Below are 20,039 nucleotides of genomic sequence, written 5' to 3'. Positions count from 1 at the left end.
GCGGGGGCGCCCGGTCCTCCGCCCCGCTCTCCCCCCCCCCCGCAGCAGGTGCACCCGGGAGGGGCGCACGGGGGCCCGAGGGCAGCTGCCAACCAGGGTTCAGACGCGGACGGCGCAGGCAGGTGCAGGTGCAGGTGCAGGGACCTCGGGGCTCGGCCGCTTCCTGTGGCCCCGCGCCCCCCCCCCCCGCCGCAGTGCGCAGGTGCGAAGGTGCCCGCGGGGTCCACGGGCTGGGGGGGGGGCTCCAGGCAGCGCCCTCGCCGCCGACCCGCAGGTGCCGGAGCGCAGCCGGGTCAGGCCCCAGGCGGGCCCTGCACCCCCCAGGGGCCCGGCTCAGCGGGCGGGGCTCCCCGAGAGGCCGCGGTTGCCTGCGGGGCTCCCGAGGGTCTTCCCCGCGGCGCATCCCCTCCCGCGGCAGGTAAGGCTCCGCGCCCCCCGCCCCCGTCTGCTCCAGGGGCCCCTCGCGCCCGCAGGACGCCGGCCGTTGGGTCGTTGGGCTGGTCCCGGGCGGGGCGGGGCGGGGCGGGCTGTCGGGCCCCCGGCGCCCCGGGCCGCCGCCTCGGTCTCCCCGCGCAGGGCGGCCCGCTGAGGGCTGCGTCCCCAGAGAAGCCACAGGCCAGCCCCGGGGCAGGCCCGAGAGCGCCGGCGGGTGCTCCCAGGAGGAGCCTGGCGGGGCCTGGCGGGCTGCGGGGGGGCCGGGGGGGCTTCTCCGCCTCCCCCGGGGCAGCACCAGGAAGCCGAGCAGGGACCCGGGGGAGCCTGGGCCGCTCTTCTGTCCTGGAGCCCGCAGCCCGGAGGCTCTGCTAGCCTCCCCCTGTTGGGGCCGGGGCACCCTGACACCGCCCGGGGAGGCTGGGCCCTGCCAGCACCTGCCGAGGCGGGGCCCGGGGCTGCAGCAGGGCCACCCCCGCCTGACATGACCAGGCCTGGGGGGCGAGTCCAGCAGCTACATCCGTGCACATCCCTAGGAAGGGAGGGGACGGCCTCCCGCCTGACATGACCAATGCTTGGCCATTGTTATTAACCTTGGCCTTAGTCGTTTTTCAGGGCGCTTAGTGGAAGACTTCTTTTTTTCTTTCTTTTCTCTTTTCTTTTCTTTTCTTTTCTTTTTTTCTTTTCTTTTTTTCTTTTCTTTTCTTTTCTTTTCTTTTCTTTTCTTTTTTTTTTTTCTTTTCTTTTTCTTTTCTTTTTTTCTTTTCTTGTTTTTTTTTTTCTTTTCTTTTCTTATTTTGAGAGACCAACTTACAGCAGGGATCAGTCTTTGATTAATTTGTTCCTTTCTCTGTTTAAAAAAGTATTTTTTTCCATTAATATGTGAGCAGTAGTTTTAGTATATTACACCTCTTAATTTGTAATGCCTTTAAAATTATGATTTGCTTATCATTTAACGTGCATCATTATAAATTAGATCATAATTTAATCTATGTATTTGTCCTGTATATGAAAGGTAGAACAGAAAGCTTAGGAGTTATTATAAATATGACTGACAATATGGTCTAATTATAAAATTATGGTGTCAACAGACTTTTACAACTTTCATCATGGAAAAGTATTCACAGAGTTTCACCCTTGCTTTGTTTCAATAGAGATAATATATTTACACAGTAAAAGAGAAAAATTAAATTGTGCAAAAATAAATTATATAGGCTCTAACAGGCTCCCTCCATAATCCCCAAATGATAGCCTGTTCTCTAGAAATCACCAGATATTTTAAGGTTTTAAAAGGTTTTTAAAGAAAGACCTTAAAATATCTGGTTTGTTTGATTTGATTATTAGTACCATCGTTCTAAAGAATGCAATTAAAACATAATATACCAATTTGAGTTTACACATCCTGTTGTCCGTTCTTACAGGCAATAAACATGGGGGTCCAGCTTCTGGAGGCAGTTAGGTCTTGAAAAAAATACCTGAACACTCTGTACCTACAGTCTCTAATTTTTAAGCAGAATAATATTAACTTATATCTTAAAAATCTGTTGTTAGGGTTCATTAAAATGCATTCAGCATTCAAACTGGAGAGATTTACAAGTCAGTATCATGGCTATGTACATATTATTAACTACATAATTAAGGTTAGCGATGGTCTCAAGTAAGAAAACATGTATCTTTTTCTTTAAACCACGTGAAGGAGCATGTTCAAGCTCTCAGGTTCAATTCATTCTCTTTCTTACACTTTATCAACTGCTTAAAACAATTATCATATGTTAGACTGCTTTGTAATCATACCATAACTACTGGTACAGTATTGTGATTTTCCTGGAGTTAATATCTTGTGGATATAGAAAAGTCATATGAAATATTGCAATTTCTATAACCTATTTTTTGATTGGGAACTACATTATCTTGATCAAAGAGCCATCTTTATCTTCTTACTTCTCAAGTGTATACATGTAATTAGATTAATTGCCTAAAAAGACAGTCTTCATGGGGCCTCCTTTGTCTTCCTTTCATTTGAATCTTGTTTTAATTTTCCTAGAATACTTTCTTAGGTTAGTTTGGATACTGGAGTTAGCTGAGTCAGAAATGACTCCAAATAATTGTTACTTTAAAAAAAAAGGTAGTTTGTTTCTCCAATAAATATAAGGTAAAGCAACTCCATAACTGTCAGTCTTCTGTTTCATTGCTCCATTATCTCAACACATGGCTTCATTCTCATAGTCCAATATGTCTACTCCAGTTTCCTCTATGATATTGTGATTTATGCATGAGGAGTGAAGCGATGAGGAAGGCTGGGATGTAGAGGGAGGATTTCTTTCTGTTAGGGAAAGAACCCTGACAACTCTTATGTTTATAGTGCAATGGTCTGAACTTAGGCATAGAGCCATACTTAGCCGCAAGAGAGATTGGAAAAGTTTGCTTTAGCTGGATGACCATTGCTCAACAAAATACTCTTATATTGCGAGAGGAGGTTATTAGAGGGCAGCTCGCTGTCTCTGCCACAGTTCTTGCTCTTGAAAAGATAAGAATACTTGCATATCTTTCTTTTCACACGCAAAATTCACAAAGTTCTTTCCATTCTGTCACCCATCCCAGGATTTCTAGCTAATGTGTGGTCTTCTCTTTCAGGGTCAATTATAGTACCAAGTGGTCTGACCATATATAAACTGAACTTAAAAACAAACAAACAAACTAAAAAACAAAGGCAGCTTATCTGTACACACTCCCCTCCCCATGCCAAATATGCAGTGGTTTGGTTAACATAGGCAATCGCAATACAACATACAATTTGAAAAAGGGTAAACAGAAATAAAACACTGAACAACTGCTCAAGAGCTATTATCCTATTTCGCTTGGTCAGAATTATGAAGCCTTTAGGCAAAGGCAGAGAGGTAAATCCCCTGGTAAATCCATATGTCAGCCCTGTACTGCTTTCTAGGACAAATCCCTATGTCCTTCACAGTTGAAATTTGTTGTGCTAAGTGGTCCTTCCTTTTCTGTTGTCTTCTGTACCCTTTATGAGATCTACAGAGCATTTGCAGCTAAAGTTTTCCTGATGCAGTTTTGGGATAGAACACTCACAGGCTTCTGCAGACATGTAGTCTCTGCAACAAAACATTTTTAGGAGCACCTGGGTGGCCCAGTTGTTTAAGCATCTGCCTTTGGCTGAGGTCATGATCTCCTGGTTCTGGGATGGAGCCCTGAGAGTCAGGCTCCCTGCCCGGTGGGGAGCCTGCTTCTCCCTCTCCCTCTGCTCCCTGGCTCTTGCTCTTTCTCTCTCTCAATCTCTATCTCAAATAAATAAAATCTTTTTACAACCTGACAATACATTTTTTAGAAAAAAAAAAAAGAAGAAGAAAAAGGAGGTTTCTAGTGTTTTTACTTTTCATCAATTTCCTCTGCAAATGAACCCAGATGGAGAGCCTATCTGGACATAGAGATTAAACCTGAACACTCTCATCTGTGTATTGGTGTTTGTGGTTTGTCCTTCAGGATCTCTCAGATGATAGGAAACTGCAACCTGGCCAGTTGTTTAACATTTAACAGTTATCACTGAGTTCTTATTGTACCAAGTTGTATTGTCAGTACAAGTTTGATGGTTGTCCAATTTTTTTGTGTATTTTTCAAAACGTAGATCTTTTAGAATTATGCATTTTTCATCAGAACTTTGAAAACTCAAAAAAAACTTTGAAAACTCATGTCTATGTGTTTATGTCTGGGAACTCAATGTGCCTTTCAATTAAAAGATTTATCAGACAGTTGTCTAATTAGTTCCCATAGATAATTGCATCAGTCTTCCTGGCCTTTGTCAATGTATCTATAATCCTATAACCAATGTTAGTAAAAATGTTACTTTTTTTTACATATTTTCTAACTTTGTTGGGATTTATAGTTTTGCTGTGATTTTAAGAGGAAAATTAAATTTAAAATGTGTTCCCAATTTAAAACAACAAAAAACATACAGAGATGTGAATAAAGACTAGAGCTTTACAAATGAGAATATTTACCAGGACTATTTCCAACTCCCAAACTATTTGGGAAGACAAAAGTATTTTAATAATACAGTTTTCTTTTTATCTATAATAAGTAAAAGTGTAAGTTATAAATTCTTATTTTTACTTTTAATTTTTTGTTGTCATTGACGTATTTAATATGATATTATTCACCATACTGCATATTCCAAAGTTAGTGTTACATTCTGAGAATTTTGAACAATAGAACTAAGTTAAAACGATCGACTAAATATCACAATCTCTCCCATGACTGTGACAGCATGAAAAGCAAGATGTATTTTATATGTAAATAAATGTGGTTTGGAGCTATGTTTTTCATTCTCAAGTGATAGTAGAACTTTCTGATTGATGGCTTTATGTTAATAAATAGCTGGACTTTGGGAGACTGGGCTGTTGGAAACACAAAGCAACTGAACAGTGGAGCAGTGGAGAGGAGCATTTGTGTGCATTGTGAATGAAGTTACATATTTATACTTAAAATGCTATTTGTCATACATTTTTAATCTTTTGACCTCATATGAAACTTTTTGATCAATCTTTAGAACTATTTTTTGTTTATCTCTGTATAAATTCACACATATTCATCAATCTGTCTACCTGGGCATGATTTAATTAAATGAGGATTTCACCTGACTTCTTAGCTGATTTTGATAATATACCCACATTTTTTTCTTCAAAGCCCCTAAAGAACAATGTACATAAATAAATGTATAAAAACTCAAATACTATTCTTTTTTGTGATGTTTGACATAAGCCAAGTAATGTGCTTCACAATAGGCCTGGACAAGTATGATGAGAGAGGTAGATTATTCCAATGCTAAAACTTCTTCCTTGTCTCTATTACTCCTTTAAACTTTGAATCTACTTGTATCCTTTCCAGTTCATAAATTATTTTTTGAAGGATATGTTGTAAAAATATCCCTAATATTGGCTCCCCCTGCCCTTGAAACCATATTTTGGTGACTCGAAGAGCTAAATCTGAGTGAATTTAAGAGAAATAAGATATTTTGGGGAACTTGGGTGGCTCAATCAGTTAGGCATCCAACTCTTGATTTCAGCTCAGGTCTTGATCTCAGGGTTGTGAGTTCAAGCCCTATGTTTGACTCCCAGTGTGGAGCCTACTTAAAGATGATATTTTTAAAGGGGAGAAAATAACTTGTGTGGGACCTGAGAGAAATGGCATCAAGCTAGTTTGTATTATCCATTTCATTTTGTTTTGTTTCTTAGTATGTAGAAAGGAACTGTGTGTGTGTTATATTCCTGAGAATAAAATTGCACAAAATATAGAGTAAGGAAGGAAGAATAAAAAATTGCTAGAGCATAAAACTTAAATGGACAGAGGAGATTCTATCTAGAAAATAAACAGATTCAGTTGGTATAGTACTTTGACAATTGATTCAAGTAACAGTTGGAAAGAGAGTACATAAGGTGCAGATCCTGAGAGTGGGTATGTGTGGTAGTGGGATTCTGTAGAACATTTTTTTAATGTTGAAATTAAACCAGCAAAGGGTAAATCAGGACATCTCCTGAAATTAGGGAAAAGGGAGGAAGGAGAGCTAGAATTTTTGAGGAGAGCAAAGACAGTAAAGGAGCCATCTAGGAGAGTGGGAGATGAAGGACCTGGAGTTGTGTGATTGTTGGACAGCCTAAAAGTTCCTAAGGTTTGTGCCATCACATAAGTAAGTTGATTAGTTGCAAGAATGCAGAAATAAATGTAGACAATTGGGTTTAACTCAGAAGTGGTGCTTTTTCCAAGTGAGTTTAAATTAAAAAAAAAAAAGAGGGGAGAGACAAGGAATTGGTAAAAGAAACATTATATTGATTGACCATGGTATTTAAGATGGCTAAAGACAAGAGGACACCAATAGGTAAGAGGCAGTGGAAATGCAAGTAACATTTGTAGCCCCTATGGTGTAGAGAGATTCTTGGAGCCTAGATCCTTTTTTTTTTTTAAGATTTTATTTATTTATTCGTGAGATACACAGAGAAAGGCAGAGACATAGGCAGCAGAGGAAGAAGCGGACTCCTTTCAGGATCCGGATGTGGGATTTGATCCCGGACCCTGGGATCATGCCCTGAGCCAAAGGCAGATGCTCAACTGCTGAGCCACCCAGATGTCCCTGGAGCCTAGATCTTGAAAGAAGTGACCTCAAATGCTAGTTGGCAAGGATCAGAGAAGGAAATGCCTGAAATTGAGATGAAAGATATGCAGAAATCTCTAAGGACAAGATTGTGGTGAGTTGCTTTTGTAGGGTGAAGAATAGGAACATCAAGGGAGAGGACTCAAGGTGTCAGAAGTGAAGGTGTTGGAAGGATCATCTATACACATACTGAAATCCCAAAAAGACAGGTAACCAGTAAACAGGATGACAGTGAATTGGGAACTGAAGTCATCCAAAAATAAGGATTAATAATGTAGGTATTGGGAAACTGCACAATAATTTTCATAATTGGAAATATAAAGTAATAACAAGAATTTTATTTTATTTTTTAAGATTTTTAAAATTTATTTATTCATGAGAGACACACACAGAGAGAGAGAGAGAGAGAGAGAGAGAGGCAGAGACACAGGCAGAAGGAGAAGCAGGCTTCATGCAGGGAGCCTGACGTGGGACTCAATCCTGGGTCTCTCGGATCATGCCCTGGGCTGAAGGCAGGCGCTGTACCGCTGGGCCACCTGGGCTGCCCTAACAAGAATTTTAAATGCAGATAGTTTTAGGGAAATGCAGGAGATAATAGTTTTAAGGATGGAATGAAGAACAGGAAACACACCTTTTTATATCCAGACCCAACGGTTCAACATCTTTTCAGTGGCATAGAGAACAGTTTCTATGTATAAAGACTATGTAAAAGCACTGACCTCTCAGGCAGAGTGCAGGTTTATTGGAACAAAAGGAGTAAGGGTGTTCAGAGAAAATATGAAGACAAAGTGGATTTTGCAGATGATTGGTCATTTCAAAAGGCATGATAGAAAGAGTTCAGGAATTGGGGAAGGCTTTAAAGTGATGAGAATAAGGAAGATTTAATCAATTTGTAGATTGGAATGCATAAGATGCCTATAAAATGAAGGTTTAGGCTTCCTGTGATCACCTATTTGCACAGGATGAGAGGGCATAATGAAATCAATTCCATCATATTTGAGACAGATGACAGTGGCGAGGCTATGGATTTTAGAAGGGAAGGACATCCATTGATGTCTGGAACTTACTCATGATCCCTGTCAAGTGAAGCCAAGAGATGAGCAAAGTAAATTTGGGGCAGACCGAAAACCAAATTCAGAAGCTATGAAAAAAGTAAATGGCACTTGGCATGGTCAAAAACCAACAAAAAGGCCAGGTAGGATGAAGATAATTGAGATGAGGTCAGAAATGTGGCTAAAGGCCAAACCATGTAGAAACCAGCAAGCTCTAAAAGACTTGAGTTTAATTTAGAGTGAAATGAAGAGTCTTTAGAAGGTTTTGGGCAGATTTAGATTTAGAATGGCTAATATGAGATTTGTGTAAAATAAATATCCAGGTAAGCAAAAATGGTAGCTTAGAAAAAAGGCACAAGTGATAGAGGTGTTGAGAATTGGTAGGATATTGCCTATATTTTGGAATGAGGTCCGAATTAGATTTTTTGTTGGAATGGATATACACTTGAAGGACAGAGAAGAGTCAGAGATCATTTAAGATCCTTGTTCTAGCCGCCGACCATTGAGTTTCCATTTACTGAGATGTAGAGGGCTGATGGAGAGATTTTGTCTATATGGAGATAAAGTCAGGAGTTCTGTTTTCAACAAGCTGTATTTGAGATATCTATCAGACATGCAAATGGAGCTGTTAAATGAGAAGCTGGTTTTATGAGTCTCGAGTTCATGGATAGGGTTGAGGATTTAATTTACACTAATATTTTATGCTTTTATTTACATTTTTTCCTTAAAAATGTCATAGTTATACTATTGGTATTTTTTAGTCAGCATTTTAACTTTTCTCTGTATGTTTTTAAAAATGAGTGACACTTTCCTCTTTTCACCTTTCTTACCCTGCCTTCTGCTCATTCCTTCGAGAAGTTATAATTTGATTTCTATACTTATTAACTCTTCATTCATGATTTTATCTCCCTTTGCATTGCCCTTTCCCTGGGAACATGGTCCCATTTTATTTGCCTGCTCATTAAGTGTCTCTTTTCATTCTCTCTCATTCTCCTATTCAGTTCAATATTGAGCTTTTCTTTTTTCTTTTTCCTAAAATAAATATTTCATTTGAAAAATCTCTAGTATGTTACCTTATGGATGCAGGGCCTTCTCATATCAGTCTTGTTTTTTTATATATTTATTTTAATATTTTTATCTGCTGCTTTATACATTAACTTTCGTTATAGAAAAATTATTACCTGTTTATTGAATTTGATCTCGTTTACGAGATTATTTCTGAACATTTTGCTGATTCTTGGTTTTATATTCCTGTTTTGAATCTGAGATTCCCATTAGGTTGTTTTAAGAGTACTACATATAGCTTACTATACCCTGCCTCCAGGTCTGGTGCTGCATGTGTGGTGATATATACTTCCAGATGGTATGCCTATCTATGACTGGACCTTTGAGCATGGAACCTTTTGATTAATCTGTGTCTCTTGCACAGGGTTCTTTTCTGCTTTCTGGCCAAAGGGTCCTCATTATTCCCTCCTTCCCTTAGGGTAGATGTTTCTGTTGCCTACTGTTTAGTATGATAAGTGAGGGATAAAAAATCTGATTAGCCTGGTTGTCCCTCCAAACATTCCAAACATTCTAAGGCTTTTCCCTATCTCCAAGATGTCCCACATTTGAGTTCAGAACAACTCGTATAACAAACAGAATTGGTATAGAAATGAAAGCACATTCTGAGTTTAGTCACAATCTTCCTACCAAATGTATGCCAGGAATTTAACTAAATACTTTGTATGGAATTAACCATCAGATGCACGAAATAAATCATATTAATATCCCCAGTTTGCAGAAGAGGGTTGTATCAGAGTCCAAATCATTTTACCAAGGTCAGTATAAAATAATCCATCCAATTTCCGTTTGGCAACATGGCCCATACCTAATCCACCATGATTTTCTAGCAGGTCTCAATGAGATGTGTGTGTGTATTTCCTTTTCTGTAATTTGGGTGTTAGTCCTTTGTCCACTCTGGATCTCCTATTTCAGGAATGACTCCTTTTAGCTCCACCTATCTTTTCTCAGTGATGTTCTCACATCGTTGCCCTTTCCTGGGGAATTTTCTTTTTTCTGAATTAATAGTGAAGGGATAATACAAATTACGGGCAAAGTATTTATAGCAATTATCTATATTCATCATTTTAAGTCTAGCTACAACTTTGAAGTATTTAAAGTTTCCAGCACTGCAATTATGGCTGTTTTCCATGTTTTAATTGTTACTCTTTGTGTATGAATGTGAAAAGAATTCGGGATAAATCTGAATTCTCTTAAATTATATATAGCATTGTGTTTATGTCTACATTCATAGTTTCTTTTTTTTTCCTATGGAAAGGGTCCAAAGATTTCATTAGTCTTCAAATTGTAGTAAACCACAAAGACACACTATGTAGGAGAAACATGTCCCTACATACGCATATAATACTATGCTTCTATTTTCTAAATAAAATGGGAAACTAAAAAATGCATACAGACCTAGCTACATGAAAATAAATATTTTTCATTGGATTTACCATTGGAAATGAGGGTAAAAAGAGATCCGTGAAAGTACAAAAATGCTAAATCCTAAATCTTGCAAATATAGGAGAACAACAAATGAACATTTCTCATTTCCTCATAAAATGTAACATTATTTACAGACCACATAAAACACGCAAAATCGCTGTAATGGTAGTAAATATGTATTATCATTCTAAATCAAGCCATAACTAATGACACTCTGGGAAAGGTTTAGCTTATACTGAGGCTAGGTGTCTTGCAAATGAAAAGCTATTTAAGTGCTAAAATCAATTGACTATATAATACCATGTTTTCTGATGGGAATAGTGCACAAAAGATGCCTGGAAGTTGTTTGTTACAATGGCTAAATCAGATTCTACCTCTGGTTATTATCAACCCATACATTCGTCATTATAAACTGCTTCATATTTATTTTATTATATTGATTTACTTTAGCACCCAAGACAGTTTGTACTCCTACAAAATTCAGAAAACATTGATTTACTTAAATTATTCAATACTTTACTGTATGGCTATTATGTCATTTAACATTTTAGACAAATCAATACAACTTTTTTTAATTGCCTGTCACATACCTAAGGTATCGCAAATGTGTATCGCTGGAATCATTAATTTGCACTATGTTGATGACATTTTTATAAATCAACTAGCTTAAAACCATAAAGTGGCATATGTGGGGGGAAGTACTAGGATATGAAATGAATAATTTAAGCTAGTTGGAATATATAACTGCAGAATACTTTATTAAGTTTATAATAATTCTATTTCTCAAATAGCTGAAAGGTGGACTGCTGTCTTCTGAGGACATTGTGTATGATTTCTTTCCCCTCTTTTAAGTCTACGTAAGTATGACAGATGAGATGCTAAGTAACCTCAATGCAATGTTTTCTATTCTGAGAACTCTTCTATGGAGAATTTTGACTACAAGGTAGAGGAACCACACTGTATTTGTGCAGAAAAAAATATACTTCAAGCATATTTTTGTATATCAAGTGATAGTGTGCTATCCTTGTGTTTTAGACGAGACCAAAATAATCAAAATGGTAAAAAGAACTCATCCAACAAAATGATCATCCAAAAGTGTTATAGGTCAACTTGCTGACACTATGTCCTTTTCGAACGTTCTAGAAAAAGTTATTGTGCATGTCTCAGTTTTCAACCTAGGATATAAGGCCTGCATGGGCAGGAATTTACATCTGCTTTACTAATCATATATATATATATATATATATATCACACACACACACACTCATATGTATATATACACACTTATATTACATATATTTTACATGTAATTACATTCCTAATAATAGGTAATCAGTAAATTCCTAATAATAGGTAATATAAAGTAAATATTTCTTGATAAGCAATGGATCAGAAAGTATGATAATTGTTCTGTATTTTATTTAACTTGGGTACTAGCACATGATGCTTGAGGAAGCTACATTTGTATTTTCCTACTATATCTAATAATATTGTGTTACATAAAATATGTGCAACATAACAAAAGGTCATGTTTAAGTGGATATGGTGGTCATATTACATTGAAGCTGTATTTGAACCCAGTATCATTATTGCTAAGATATCAGCTATACATTATAGAATGATGAGAAATATAGCAGAGCTCGAAGAAGAAAATAATAGTCACCCAAAGTCACAGCAGCCAAAAGATAGCAAGATAAATACCATTTGTATTTTGGAGAATAATTTTGCACTTGCATATAAATTACTATACTCCAAGACTGCCCTGACAATTCTGTTTAATACTGTCACATATCAAAATACATTTAGAATTACCTACTTTAAATTTAGCGATATTGTAGCCTTGAAGAGTGTATATTGTATGAATGAGTGTGTTGTTACAGTTATACTTGTAATAATTATTTATGTAACTATTTAGTCATTGATTTTATACTGTGTTTGAGGCATCTATTATGATCCAGAAATAGCTGTAGATAATTTCTTGCAATTGAAGAACTTTAGGTCTGAGAAAGGAAAGTACAAATGAGAACCTTAAAAGTGTGCTCGAAGTGATAGACTACAGGAAGAACACGGTGTAGGAATATGAACTATATCAGTGCTTCTAAAATCATGTCTAAAGCATCATTACCCTCTCATCTGTCATAAACTAATACTTCTGAAGAATCCAACAAGAAACTGAAATTCCGGAAAAATGAAAACAAAACATGGAACATATCAATTTTCATTATTAGGTTTGGTAAGGATAAAAGTATATCCAATAGATCAAAATAAACATAGCATTAAAAAAAGAAAATATTCACAAAACATATACTTGTTGATCCTTAAAAATGAACAGACTGGAGATGAGCTACAAGAATCAGTTTTGCTCTAATAACACTGTGTCCTTACACATCACACCTAGTCAGAAATTTATGAATGAAATAGCAGTTCCCTGTATAGAATATTTTTAGGTCCACTTTAAAGAGGTCTATCAATATTTACAGTTTTTATTGTGGTGAAAGTGCTTGTTATGTACTTACTACCAAATCTAGAGTGGATTATAACCTCACTACTTGCAGGAGGTAATACATATTTAACCTCTTATATAGTTTGAAAAATATATGTCAAAGAAGCGAGACAGAGGTGCATGTTGATAAAAGTAGGAGAGGAGATTATAAAGCAAGTTCAGCATACTAATTTATAATTTTTATCCAAATGTAGAGTTATACTTGGTTTTTGAAGTATACTCCCCTAAAAATTTATAGTATAAATCTTTTCAGTTTAAGCAAGTTTTTTGATGAAAAAATGTTTAAAAATAGATTCAAATCCGTGGATCTATCATTGATTGATCTAATTAATGAAAAATACAAAGCAGGGATCCCTGGGTGGCGCAGCGGTTTGGCGCCTGCCTTTGGCCCAGGGCGCGATCCTGGAGATCCGGGATCGAATCCCACATCAGGCTCCCGGTACATGGAGCCTGCTTCTCCCTCTGCCTGTGTCTCTGCCTCTCTCTCTCTCTCTCTCTGTGACTATCATAAATAAATAAAAATGTAAAAAAAAATACAAAGCATTGTATTAAAATAATAAGGGATTGGTGATAACTTCCCTCTTTTATATTTTTATAAGTTCCTATTTAAAAAGTTTTTATTGGGATCCCTGGGTGGCGCAGCGGTTTGGCGCCTGCCTTTGGCCCAGGGCGCGATCCTGGAGACCCGGGGTCGAATCCCACATCGGGCTCCCGGTGCATGGAGCCTGCTTCTCCCTCTGCCTGTGTCTCTGCCTCTCTCTCTCTCTGTGACTATCATGAATAAATAAATAAATAATCTTTAAAAAAAAATAATAAAAAAAAATAAAAATAAAAAGTTTTATTTTAATTCCTGTTAACATACGTAGTTAACATTAGTTTAAGGTGTACATTACAGTGATTCAATACTTTCATTCATTACCCTGTGCTCACCATGACAAGTACACTCCTTAACCCCCATCACCTATTTAATCCATAGCATCCAGCCTCCTCCCCTCTGGTAACCACCAATTAATTTGTTTGATTAAGAGTCTGTTTCTTGATTTGTATCTCTCTCTCACTCTCTCTCTCTCTCTCTTCCCATCTGCTCATGTGTTTTGTTTCTTAAATTCCACATATTAGTGAAATCATATGGTAGTTGTCTTTTTGTAACTTATTTTGCTTAGTGTTATATTCTTTGGCTCCATACATATTGCTGCAAGTGGCAAGATTTCATTCTCTTATGACTGAATAATATTCCGTTGTGTATATACATATACACTACATCTTCTTTATCCATTCATCAATTGATAGACACCTTAGACTGCTTCTGTATCTTGGCTATTGTAAGTAATGCTGCTACTTAAATTCAAAATGTATGAAAGACCAAAATGTGAGACCTGAAAGTATACAAATCCTAGAAAATAACCCAGGGGTAACTTATTTAACGTCGACTATAATAGCAACTTTTTTCTAGATATGTCTCCTGAGACAAGGCAAACAAACACAAAAACTATTGGGACTACATCAAAATAAAAAGCTTTTGAACAGTGATGGAAACAAGTAAAATTCAAAGGCAACCTACAAATGAGAAAAGATATTTGCAAATGACATATCAGATAAAGAGTTAGTATCCAAAATATGTAAAGAACTTCTAAAACTCAACATCTCAAAAGCAATCCATTTTAAAAAAAGGGCCGAAGACATTGACATATGAAAAGACGTACCATCAGGAAAATACAAATCAAAACTACAATGAGATACCACCTCACAGCTCTCAGAAGGGCTGCAATCATCAACAGACATGGGGGACAATTGCTGATAACTTTCAACTAAGTACGTATTAGCATCATGACCTGTTTTACTCATAATTGTTAAATTATGGAACATGTCATAACATTCCCTACAAATGTTTTTCTTCCAAACTTCCAACTTTATTTTGTGCCCTTGGATCTTATCTGCCATGTTGCATTCCTTCCTTGTGTGAAAGGATTAAAATCATTAAAAATACCAAAGGAAGATTGACTATCCAATTCTCATCATTGAAGAGTTGGAACCAAACTGGTTTCTTATCTGACAGGAACATTGAGAGTTGATTCTTCAGTTCCAAATTTGCAACTGTACTCTTGCCATTGAAAAACATTTTACTTCAGCATGAATTAACACTTGTTTACAGTCAGTTCTTATATTATTAATTGAGCAAATTGATTTTAATACATCGATTTATATATTCACAATTTTAATACATGTGATCAAATATATTTAGTTTGTGCAACTTACTGATTTTTTTGGCCAAGTCAATCTTACTAAGGAAACTAGTATTTGATTTATATTTTGATGCACCAATATTAATTTAGTGCAAGCTTCTGCCTTTAAAACATATTTCTACTCAAAACCTGAAGTGTGAAGTCCATTTCACATCTCTTCGTTGATATAACACAAACACAGAGCTAGCTGTATTTGTTGGTAGTAGATCCTCCAACCCCCCCCAAAAAACAGAAAAAAAAAAAAACGACAACACAATTCTTGCTTCGTATCACCATTAAGATAATGGACACAAATGCCTGTATTGGAAGTATTCTGTATTAACAATTTCTGTGCATTTGTCAAGTACAATGAAAAAGGCTTTTCTGGATTTATTTGCTCAATAATTGGTCTTTTATATCTTTAGTCAGTTGCTGACCACTCCCAGGTATAGTGCCGTTGGAGAGTATCCCACGAGCTTCCTTCTTGCATCAGATTCACCTAACATTTCTAATCAGTATTGTCTTTCACACATGTCATGGCAAATGTACGTGTTAGATATTAGTTTGTTGGTCTTACAAAATCATAGTGCTACTTTATAAGAAAAACTGGAAAATAATAATGTTTATATGTAAAATACCTATCTGCCTCTGTCAGCTTTTTTGTTCAGTAGTTTTTCAGGTAACTTGCTTTGAATTTATCCCTATTAATATTATGAATGTAAATGCTGATTAAATTTTGATGATTTCATGGCCAGTTAATCTCTGCAAATAACATAGTGAACTTCATGCTTCAACAATAGTTTGGGATACAAAAACTGAACTCAGTACTTAATGAAGCTGGAACAGATCATTTGGATCTATACATTTCAAAGTCCTTTCCAACATTATTATTTGGTTTAGTAATATTGCACATTCAGAAGTTATGTGTTTTTTTTTCAGGAAAAATTCAAATGAAGTTTGTTTTACCATCTTTGAATTGGAATTCAAATATACATTTCAGGGATCCCTGGGTGGTGCAGCGGTTTAGCGCCTACCTTTGGCCCAGCGTGCGATCCTGGAGACCCGGGATCAAATCCCACATCGGTGCATGGAGCCTGCTTCTCCCTCTGCCTGTGTCTCTGTCTCTGTCTCTCTCTCTCTCTGTGACTATCATAAATAAATAAATAAATAATTTAAAAAAAAACAAAAAACCCCCAAAATATACATTTAATTTTCTAATTTGTCTAATACTTAATAATAAAATTTTTAAAATAGGCTTTGCTAATTTTTTAAAAGATTTTATTTACTTGAGAGACAGTATGAGAGAGAGAGAGAGAGAGGAGAGGAGAGGGAGCACAAGCAGTGGGGAGGGGTAGATGGAGAAGCAGACTCCATGTTGATCAGGGAGCCTAATATGGGATTCCATCCCAGGACTCTGGGATAGTGGCCTAAGCGGAAGGCAGGCAGACACTTAACCCACACAGCCACCTAGGTGCCCCAGGTTTTGTTATGAATTTTAACCTGATAAAAATATTTTTTTCTTGAAAAACATGATTAGCAGGATAACATTAAACTTTTCCATGTAATTTAGAAATATATCAGAAAGTAGAGACTTTTCAGAGTAAATCTATTTATCATAATTGACTTGAGTTGTGCTCTAATTCTCCTTCTGTAAGGAAAAAGCAAAGATAAAGTTGCTACTATGATCCATTCAAAGTGTTGTCTTCAAGATTTCTGAAGTGTCCTAGCCAGAAGCATATCCCATAAATGTATTCTGCAGGCAATCTTTAATGCAGTAATCTAAATTGTTCAGATATGGGATATACATTGCAAATATTATTGTCATTTTTTGTATTACTATGTCCTTACAGTTTATCCCTAGTAAAAACATGTTTTCATTACATGTGATTGATTCTGTCAAATACAGCTTCACATCACACTCCTTGCTCATGCCTATACCTGAAATTCTCACAGTCCCCCCACCCTGCTAGGTGGCATGCTAGGGTAATCAGCGCTTATATTTTACATGTTAGAGTAAATGTTACCTCGGAGAGGCATAATCAGAGTTAAGTGAATTCTATTCATTCTCTCAAAACATCCTATACTTGTAGAACCTAATCCAATTTCATATTATGTATCTGGCATGTGTTACAGATTTTGATAAAGTTAAGGACCATGTCTCATTCCTCATTATGCATCCATTTTTTAACGTGCTGATGATACATAGGAGGTCTTTACTGATCACATGCTGAATGAATACTTGAATATGATTATTTGCAATGGCATAGGTTGAATATATATATAACTGAATGCTTTTTGGACTTGCCAATGATTTCCAACCTTGTCAGTCACTCAACTGGATGATTTAAGTTGCTTTATTACTGTGTTTCTGCTTGCATTTGACTCATTAGAATCAATTTAAGACAATCAAAGTTTTGTGTTTTTAAAAAGAAAGCCAAATTAACATGTAGAATCAGAAGCAATTAAATCTGTATTTTAAACATTTTCAGTATGTCCATATGAGACATAGTTAGTTTCATAAAGAACTATGATTCATAGCAATATTCTCTTAGTGTTATATCTCAACTTACTTCTACACAGTGTAATTAATTACCTGAGGAGCTTCTACTTAAACATTTCTCCCAGTAGGTCACATGATTTCTGTGGGATATGCATTTTCATTACCAGTAGCACAGCTAATGTGATAAATAAGTGGAATCACATCTTTAAGAGTGCAATTATACAGAGGGATTGATGGCTTCTATAAAAGCATCTAAAATTTAGGCTAATAATGCTACATATTAGGTGTGACTTTTTAGTAGTTTTGAAGGAAAACCAAATTGTACATAGAATAACACTTAGAAAATAGAATAACCATGTAATTTGCAGAAATAAGAATGACCTACCTACAAAGCTTTGGATGAGCAGGAGAATCAGTTGTTGATGGGTGGCTTGAAAGCATTTGTCTTACATATGACTTTTTTAAATATACAACTACTTTTGTTCTATCAACTTCCTAATTTGCAAATTCTAGGCTTAGATCCTAAAGTATGTTATTTCATCACTAGTATCACTCTATATTACTAGTTAGCTGTTTTATTTTATTTTTTTGTTTGTGAAGGACAAATTGAACACTAATTAATTTAATTTGTGTTAACATTATCTCTAAATAATCTGATTTGGTATGATCCCATTACCAGATTCCCTTACATAAGAACAATCTCATTAACAAGGCCCTGAGATGTCACTTTAGATCCATTTGGTAACAGAGATACAGGCATAAACTCATTACATGATGCACTCCCCATTCTTAAATTGATGAGGTTTGCTCTAGCTATTGTTTGGGAGTAATATGCCTATAATCTAGTATTTCTGGAAGGAATAAAGAAAATCACTGTTTTTAAGAGAAAAGCTTATAAAGAGAAGGAAAGAGGAAGGAAAGGAAGGAGGGAAAGAAAGCAAAGACAGACTGAAAAATTAAAGGTATAAATGATTTCTTAATCACACTACACAATAAGGTAATACTTATTAAGTTATAGAAACATTTTAACCTGCGCTACTCAACCCCATAGAGGTTCTGATTATGACTCAATGCTATTAAATTATTTGAAGACAGACAACTATAAATACTTCGCCATTGTTACTGAGACTGTCTTGTATCTTCAAGGAAACTGATATGAATGTGCATCTCTTATTTGAATTGGTTAAAAATTAGCAATACACTAAGTCTACTGACAGTATTTGTTGATAAATCTAAGATCCTGTGTTATTTCAGTACCCTCCTCTTACTGAAATATTGAAATATAAGGGTGGTTGAGTACGGGTGTGTGCAGGAAGCCAATGCTCAGGGCACCAGACAGAAAGCAAAGCTTCTTTATTTCCTTTATGTTAGGATACAAACTGAAGTACTGTGGGCAAATTAAAACTGATATGACAGGAAAGTTTTCTGATACCCTCTTTCATTTCCAAGCTGGTAGATATCTGGATTTTTTATGTGGCTAAAATGAAAGCATGAATTGTAGGGAGATAAGTTTTAATTTTTTTAAATGTGTAAGTTTTATTTAGGAAAATAATAGCATTATAAGCTATCTAAGGAAGAATAGGAGTTTCTACCTTAATCCTTCTTTCCTGATTCCACTCCCCAAAGGTAAACCTATGCGACTCATTCATCTATTTCTTCTGGCATGTTGCATTGTATTTCTAAACATTGGAATCGCTAATGTCACAATTTCTAGATTTTTCTGTTTATGAATAGTTGTCTGCCTGCTGTGGATTGTGATGATGTAACCTTGTTCAAAGTCCTGTTACCATCTTCCTCGCCACATACTTTCCAGTACTCATGTCTCAGTTCCTGGCTCATGTTCTACAATTTAATTTTATTATATAATAAGTAAACTGGCTCCCATCATTTATTGTTCCTATTACATTTCCTGTTTGGGACAGCATTTTGCTTTTCTTGGAGCTAGTAATATTTCATGTGAGTGTATGTGTGTATTTTCTTTCTTCCTATCACTGATTGATTAACCTAGGCTTTCCAAGAGAACTGTAGAACTCATCTCAACATGCTCAAATATTTTATCAGGTAAGATATCCATTCCATCTTTTTTTTCTTGGACTCACGTTTCCTGAAACACTTGGTGTTCATCTTGCTTCCTGAACTGGTTGTGTTCTAGATCTGACAAAGAGCTGTTGTAGAGGAACATTTTATTTTGTTCCTGGGAAGTCTTGTGCCTTTTTTCTGTATTGAATACTTTCTTTTGTTTCCCACACTGTTTATTTTTATGATTCACTTTTATCATTTTATGAAACATGTACTCTAGTAGCTTTCTGAAAAACAATAATAAAGATAAATATTTGAAGCTTGCTATTCTTAAATGGTCTTTGTACCATTTGATATATTCTTTATATCCTTTGATATTTAGGTTGACATTGATATCCATTTTTGATTTAAAATAAAGTTTATTGATATTTTGGTCAAAACTGCAGGTTTTTTACTATTAGCTTTGTGACACTCACTAGCTACTTGCCCCAATATTTATTTGCATTGTTTTCCCTTTATTTCCTTTGTGGTGTCTGTGTGCTTATCAGAAAGACATCAACTGGGGATCCCTGGGTGGCTCAGTGGTTTGGTGCCTGCCTTTAGCCCAGGGCGTGATTCTGGGTCCCAGGATTGAGTCCCACATCAGGCTCCCTGCATGGAG

At 36.7% G+C, this 20,039-nt stretch overlaps 1 long non-coding RNA gene across 1 annotated transcript; it reads left to right on the top strand.

Moving 5' to 3' along the window:
* The first annotated feature begins 325 nt into the window (after positions 1–325).
* LOC119878950 lies at positions 326–15,974 on the top strand. Its single transcript, XR_005387252.1, has 3 exons — positions 326–418; positions 10,926–10,991; positions 15,799–15,974. It is a non-coding gene; the product is annotated as an uncharacterized LOC119878950 (long non-coding RNA).
* The last annotated feature ends 4,065 nt before the right edge of the window (positions 15,975–20,039 follow it).

Source organism: Canis lupus, unplaced genomic scaffold (genome assembly GCF_011100685.1).
Source record: "Canis lupus familiaris isolate Mischka breed German Shepherd unplaced genomic scaffold, alternate assembly UU_Cfam_GSD_1.0 chrUn_S2141H2341, whole genome shotgun sequence".
NCBI lineage: Eukaryota > Metazoa > Chordata > Mammalia > Carnivora > Canidae > Canis > Canis lupus.
This window is presented reverse-complemented; position numbering and strand designations above follow the sequence as displayed.